Source organism: Rhagoletis pomonella, unplaced genomic scaffold (assembly GCF_013731165.1).
Source record: "Rhagoletis pomonella isolate Grant_MI unplaced genomic scaffold, Rhpom_1.0 Rhpom_scaffold_00001, whole genome shotgun sequence".
In the NCBI taxonomy this organism is placed as follows: Eukaryota; Metazoa; Arthropoda; class Insecta; order Diptera; family Tephritidae; genus Rhagoletis; species Rhagoletis pomonella.
The window spans coordinates 94775163-94783489 of record NW_023458555.1 but is presented as its reverse complement, the minus strand read 5'-3'; positions in this window follow the sequence as shown (position 1 = coordinate 94783489).

The window sequence follows — 8327 nt, the reverse complement described above, 5'->3', positions numbered from 1 at the left end:
CAAGACAACTATTAATATTACAAAATCTAAATCAAGTCAAAGTGCAATAATCCAAAGATGAATCTTAATGTGATGACAACACGGAAAGCCGCTAAGCAAGCAGTCGCCTCTCCCCTTCAAGTCGCAAGCCAGCGCAGCAATACTGGTGTAACCGAAGGCATGCCGTCGACTAACTGGTTATCCCGACTGGAAGCCAAAATTGACGGAGGAGCGAATTATGCAAAGAATCGGTGAGTTGACGGCTGGGCTGACAAACCTTAAAAATGTTGAACACCGAGTAATGAAGGTAGAGCACGAGGTCGATTGTATAAAGCAGCAAGCTGACGAAGTGAAATGAGACAGCAATTAAATGAATGCCAGAATGCTCTTATTTCGTCAGACCTTTTACTAAGAGGTATACCGCGGATCAAAGACGAAAACCTAAGCGCAACCTTCTCACAGCTTTGTGGTGCATTAAGAATTACCACCCCACAAATGCGTGCCATTTTTCGCTTAAAAAAAGCAATAACAACAACAGCAAAAACGCCCTGTCATTTTCAAGCTGAGCTCTGCTAACGACCGCTCTCTTCTATGCAGAGCGGCTGCACGGCACTTCGAAGCCAAGCGAAAGCCACTTGCTCTGCGCGACATAGGCATCGATGCAGACGGCCAAATTTTCATTCACGAATGCCTAACTAAACAAAATCGCGAATTAATGCAGCATGCGATTGATCTGAAAAAGCAGAAGCGGCTCCTGACAGTATTCTCACTCCGTGGAGTAGTGCACGTAAGAGTTTGTCCGGAAAACGACGCAGTCAGAGTGAACTCTAGAGACGAAATTAACCAAATCGCAGCGCCCTACAACAACAGTAATAACAAAAATGATAAATATGATGAGATTTTTTTGATAAGTATACATGTCTTAGTGTAAGCTTAAGATATTACAATCTCTCTCTCTCTTTCCTTTTTATTACCTCTACATTCTACTTGCACACAACCGATACTCGTAGATACATTAGGCGTATACTTTTTTAGCCGATTCCGTCGTAATTGGCCGTTTGAAATGCAATATCGTTCTCTTTAAAAATAGTGTATAACAACATAAATAGGAAAGACTGTGCCAAAGACAATACATTTAATATGATCCGAAATTTGAGTAAGCAAAGGCATGGACTGAAAATCTGTCACATCAATGCTCAAAGTCTACCTAAAAAGATTGATGAGTTTAGTACTTCTTTGAATCGTCTAATGTTGATGTCATAGCTATGACTTGTTTCATGTTAGCAACTACAAACTTTTTCGTCATGACAAAATCGGGCATGGTGGTGGTGTAGCCATGTACGTAAAAAACTGTCTTTCGTGAAGGCTGAAATGCGTGTCTTCAAACACCAGCTCTATAGAATACATTTTTGTGGAAATTATAACAAAGTTAGATAAGATACTACTTGGATGTGTTTATAGACTAAACAAACATATTGAATACTATAATTTCATTGAGTTCCTTGAAGACATAAGTTTAGCTCACCAAAATATTATCATAACAGGAGACTTCAATAATGACTTACTAAGGGAAAACGACTTCTCGCTGTCCATGCAAAATCTTGGACTATTCGCTGTTAATTGCTCGATGCCTACGCATTTTACGCGAATTAGTAGTACACTACTAGAAATTTTTTTCCTTAGTAAGAAGTCAAAAGCCCTTCTTTATGATCAACTTTCTATTCCCAATTTCTCCAAACATGATTTGTTCTTCCTGACATACGACTTAGAATTTGATTGCAATTCACGAAATAATTTCTACTTCTACCGTGATTGTATGCATATTAAATACGATTAGCTCGAGATTGCCGTTGATGCAATAAACTGGGGATCAGTGCATAAAATGATATCTAGTGACGAACAGATCAGCTTTCTGCAAGACAACTTAAATACTCTCTTCGATCACTACGTGCCTCTTGTCAAAAAGAGTAAATCCTCTTCAAACCGTCCATGGTTTAATAAAGAGATACAAAAATTAGTTAGAGAAAGGAATTGTGTGTACAATAAATGGAAGATCTTCCGAACAGATGCGCTCTATTCTGACTACAAGAAACTGAGGAAAGACGTGAACAGAGTAATAAGGGCTCAGAAAGTTCAATACCATGAGCACAGTTTCAGCGTAGCAATCGGTTCTATGCAAACATGGAAATAGGATTAATCAGTAAAAATAAGCTGTCCTCCGAGTCGATAGACGTAAATGAGGTAAATACCAAGTTCTTAGATGTACCCACAAGCAATATATGCTATGATGCCTACGTGCGCTCGTAGAGTATTTCTTCCAATATGGAGGGTTTCCGTTTTGATTGTGTGGACGATTGTGACGTGGTACAGTCAACACTTGCGATCAAATCTAATGCCGCAGATTTTGATGGTATTCACCCTAAATTTCTTAAATGTATACTTCCTAAAATCTAACCTTATATTACTCACGCTATGAATACCATCATAACCACAGCTGTATTTCCTACTAGCTGGAAAAGAGCCAAAATTTTGACTCTTCAAAAACCCAACGGGGACTTTAGGCCGATCGCGATTCTGCCTTACCTGTCCAAGGTTCTAGAATACATAATGCATCGTCAAATGAACTCATTCCTGAGGAAAAATTCTCCGCTTAATGAATACCAATCCGGCTTTAGGTCAAACCGAAGTTGCATTACTGCACTTTTGAATGTCACAGATGATATCAGGCTGAACATGGACAAAAACCACGTAACTTTTCTTACTCTTCTTGATCACTCTAAAGCTTTTGATAGTGTTGATCACAATCTTCTCCATCTAAAATTAAAACACTTGTTTAATTTTTCACCCTCAACCCTAAGTTTGGTTCAGTCCTATCTATCGGATCGATCGCAAGCAGTTAGTGTTGATAATGCATTGTCGCGATTTTCGCATGTGGTTAAAGGTGTTCCTCAAGGATCGGTACTTGGTCCTTTATTATTCGTCCTGTACATTAACGACCTCCCCAAAGTATTAAAACATTGCGATATACATGTTTATGCTCACGGCGTCCAGTTGTATCTAAGTTGCCCGTTCGACTCAATTAATATATGCATTCAAAATCTAAACAACGACTTAAGTCATGTAAATGAACGGGCTGAAAGAAATGGCTTGTTACTCAACCCAAGTAAATCACACTGTATTGCCATCTATAAGAAATACTTTCCTCTTGACCGGTACGATAAAGTGGTATTGAATAATTCCGTAATACATTATGTGGACTCTACAAAAAAATTGGCATAATCTTTAATCGAACTCTAACGTGGACCAACCATATTCTGAGTGCAATCGGGAAAGTATATGGGATGCCAAGGAATCTCTGGAATTCGCAGTACTTTGTCCCGGAGAGAATTAGACTTCTCCTGGCAAAGGGTTATATGATACCGACCTTGTTATATGGCTGCGAATTGTTTGCTAATTGTGATAGTTTTTTGCAATAAAAGACTTAGGGCCGGTTGTTCAATGTCTGGTTATCACTACTTGCCGGTTAAACATCATTATCGACGTTTTCGACGTCATGCTTATAACATGTGATCGATAAAGCAGTCGTTGTATTTAACCAGAGCTTCTACCTCCGATTAGTGCTAATCAGACATTGAACAACCGGCCCTTAATGTGCTGTACAACAACATCGCAAGATACATATACGGTATAAAGCGTCATGATCACATTACACACTATGCCTTGAGCACACGTCTTTTGATAACTGGTTAAAATTTAAGTGTCTTACAATGCTTCACAAAATTCTTCCCACAAATGAGCCGTCTTATTTAAAGAACAGAGTGCTATATACTCGATCAGCCAGATCGATCAACTCCTACACACAAAATTTAACTCGTCAATATCTGAACGTCAGTTTTTTGTCTTCGCAGTCCGTCTTTGGAACAGTCTTGGCGTCAAGACACGAAATATTCAAAACCCATTGCATTTCAAAAGAGAATTACACAAAATATATACCGAATGAGATGTGCCAATATGTATCTCCGGGCTCTATCTGTTGTCTTTTATCTTTTACCTACTACTTCATATGATTCCAACCCTGCTTTTCCTAAAATCACAAAACCTTGAAATTATAATATTTTAGTTATAAGCTTTTACTTTGTAATCAAATGTTATTTACTTTTCACTGTACTAATGTACCATAACCTGAAATATAACCAATGGTTGTTGCTTGGATACTTTCTAAATAAATAAATAAATAATTTGCCCACACAAATTTGTCCAAAAATGCAACCGGTATGAAAAAACTGCAAATATTTTTTTGTGTGATGGCAACTCCGCGAGTTGTAATTTCGTCCATATAAAGAATGCTTGCTTACAACGCCAGCGAAAACAAAATTTCAAGAACTCTAGCTTTAATGCAACCTGTTGACGCTTGCAGTTTTTCAAATTTTAGTACAAAGTTTAAAATTTTTAATTCATATGCTTGTTATTTAATAATGAGCTATACTTTTATAAAAAATTTGTGACCATTAAACCAACAAAAGAAAAATAGTCTCACTCATATTATTTTGGACATAGGTATACTTGAACATATGAAGTTAAGGCCTACGTAGTGTAAGCTTCAAATGAGGGTTTCAACATTAAGCCAAGATTTGAGGGTAAATTCAAAATTGTGATTACGCTGCTTTGTCTACTCGACTAGGCTCGCCATTTGTCCAAACCTTAAAAAGTTAAATAAAATGTTTCGCCTTGATCGCGTTGATTTTAAAAATTTTTTTTGTTGAAGGTATTACCCATTTTCTTCCATAGAAAAAAATTGTCAAAAATCAACTTAAAACTTAAAAATTTTTCCTAGGAATTCTTACTAAAATGTTTTAAATTTAGACGAAACTTTGCAAAATATTTATAATTTTTGCACAAACTTTAAAACTTGGAATTAAATGGTTAGAAAAATAAATTTAAATAAACAAAAGAAAAATAGCCAAAACTTGATAAAAATGACGCGTCCCTATTTATTTTTACACCACTATACATGTGGATATTTGAATTTTATCTCAGTAACAAAGCCTTTAATATTTTTATTATGAATTTTTCATATTTTACAAGCTTTTATTTAACTTGCTCATCCCGCGGAAATTTCCAATCGAGTTTAAACAAACTTCCCGACAAGCTAGAGACTTGAAATTTTCAGGATAGTTCCAATTACGATGACAATCCTTACTAATATTATAAATCCGAGCTTTCACACTTTAACTACTCAACCGATTATTAAGAAATTTTGTACACTCCTGTCATTTAGTCCAACTTAAAATATAGGATACGTTTCATCTCGATTAGAAAAGGGGGCGTGGCACCTTCCATACATACGGAATTGTTCGTACTGCATTTCTCAGGAAATATTTTTGGTACATTACTGGAAATGGGTATGGAGATATATAAAATCATTATCTACTCATGGATGAGGGCTGCCACCATTTACAAAAAATCAAATTCAACTTCAACTAAGGGAGTTATTTATTTGAAAATTATATTTAAAAAAATGGATGTCAAAAGGGCTTAAAAAAGCTGTAGTTGAAATGTATCTTGAAAAGGGTTGCCACCTGTTTGAAAAGTCAAATTTAAATTAATCTGAAGAATTCAAATATGGTTGTCAAAAGAAATATTGATAAGAAACTTTTAGTTTGAAAGTTTTGAATGATATTGAAGATTTCACAAGGGTTGCCACATTTTTTTAAATTAAATCCAATTAGTTTAAATAAAATATTATAATACTAGCAGACCCGGCAAACTTCATTCCGCCTAAACTTAATTTTATCCTTGAAACATTTTGGTCCAACATTTTCACCAACAATTCACGTATACGATTTCCATTGGCATGCTCATCGGCTAATATTATGGTTTGGTGGTCTTTTGCTGCCTTAAATGACCTAACGAAAGTGTTATGTCCGCGAAGAAGTTCTTGAAATCCTCTAATTGTGCAGCATTTCATAGAACGGTTAATCTCACAACGAAATAAATTTGAAGAACAATTCCTCTTTACTCCCTCTATAGTGAATCTGCCCCAGAAACTTTATAGTATAGTTGGCGGCAACTTCAAAATGGAAGCGTATAATTGTTCTACAGAAATCCAATATACATAGACTTTGTATGGGAGGTGCCACGCCAAATAAAAAAATAGCGATTTTTTTTAGCCTATAACCATCATTGGGACGTCTGAAGCAGGTGTCCGGAATTTAAAAAAAAACGGTAGGGCCGTTCTCGAGCTTTGCGAACACAAAAAAAACGGCTTTCAAAATATATATTAGTATAGATTGGTATGAATCGAAATGGTTTTGAATATGTATCACAATATGTATGAGTGTCACACGAAACAGGTTTTAAAAGGTTGCCAACTGTCTAGAAGGTTAAATTCAAACTATTAATAATTTAAATGAATTACTACAATATGGGTATCAAAACTACATGTTTAAAATCTCAAACTGAGTTCAGGGGATAAGTTGATAGAAAAAGTATAAGTGAGAAAGAAAGTTTTAGGCAGTTTGAAATTATTTTGAAGATGGTTAAACAAATTTTAAACCTCCTGTTTTTTAATTGAGTTTTCTTGAAATAAATTTTACTCAATGTAGCACGTAGAAATTTCATACACTCAGCGAAGCGGGTAAGGGCGATCTAGTGCAATATAAAATATAAATTAATTCCCTAGATGATCCAGGGATGTTGATACAAAGGCGGTCAAAACACAGTAAAAGTTATGACTAACAGAGCGTAATTTGCCAAAGAACGTAAACACGCTATACATTTGTTAAAGCTGCCTGTTTGAGGTAATGTAAATAAAAAACACAAGACGTGTGAATTCTATGTCTTCTTTATTTCATTGCCTTGAGTGAACTAAAACTAATTACATAGTTACATTAAAATTGAAGTGCTAAGTACATATGTAGAGCTTAAATGTGAGAAAGCACACAAAGGAGCTTCAATGCTCAATTGTCTTTAAGCTAGAGTTTGAGTGTAAAACAACTAAATGAGGCTTGTAGAATAATGTAATACACGAATAATTCTACGGACTAAATGTTGTTGGTAATAGCATCTTCCACAATGGGTAGAGGAGCAAGCCTGTGAATTGCGCGTCGTTAATACCCTTTTTTGTTTGTAAGTCTACTACTCGAATCTTTCCATCAGCACCCGGGCTTGCCGCTAGGATACGAGCTAGAAGCCATTGCTGTGGTGGCAAATTATCTTCATGGACAATAACAACCTGTCCGAACTTAACATTTGGTTCTTATTTATACCACTTCATACGCAGCTGTAGTTCTCGCAAGTAACCGCGCATCCCTTGTTGCCAAAATTTATTTTTTAAGAAAGTAATTTGCTGAAATTTTGTCATGGAAGCTATATTCTTGTTGATATCTGTTTGCTCAGATGGTAAAGCCTTAAGTGATTTACCAATTAACAAGTGACCTGGTGTAAGTGTGTGAGCGCGATTATTATTTTCAGAAAATATATTATGGCCCGTAGTCATAGTCCCAAATTTAAGATATAGTTTTCAGTTTACAATGGATTTTTAAGTTGTGTCAACCATAGACATCTTAGAAACAGCTTTTTGTTTATATGAGAGAAAAATTTACTCGGGAATCTAAAGAAATATAAGTACTTTAATTAGTTCACCCTGTGTCCGCTGCAGGATCGCGGATTTAGCAAGCGGGAAGTCGTAGGTTCGAATCCCACTGCCAGGAAACAGTTTTTTTTTACATCTGTTTTTTTTTTGTTTTGTTCTTTTAAATATCACTTACAATTTTTTTATGTAATTAAAGTAGCTCTGACCGTTTTAATTAAAATTAAACTCAATAAAAAAAAAATAAATAAAAATTAAAAAATAATAAAAATTTGAGTTGGGACCGAGCTTGGAGTGGGGACCGAGCCTAGGTGCCACGGCATTTACTACTTCAACTGCAAATCGAAGCTTAGAATCTTATTTTACGACTTTAAAATCACGTGCCCGTCATTTTAAAAAGCTAAAATGGATCGGTGAAACTTTTATCTAACTTCTTTATGACTGCAGGCCTATGTCTTAAATTTTTATTTTATGTTAAGATATCTTATACAACTCTGAGTGGGAACAGAAGTGAAAGGTATGAATCGGCTGTCAATAGGTGTGAGAAAATGTCAAGCTGGACTTCCGCTAAGAGAGATTCTGCCTTTTTAATCCCGATCGTCAACGTGACAAGTTGTGCTAAGCAAAAACGTCTTAAGTTTTAGCGCCAGAAAGTGTATTTGGTTCGGCAAATAAAATTAAATTAAAAGTATACCGAAATTCCGGATATCGGTACGAATAGTAAACATTTGTGATGTTGGAGTAGCGAATCCTTTGG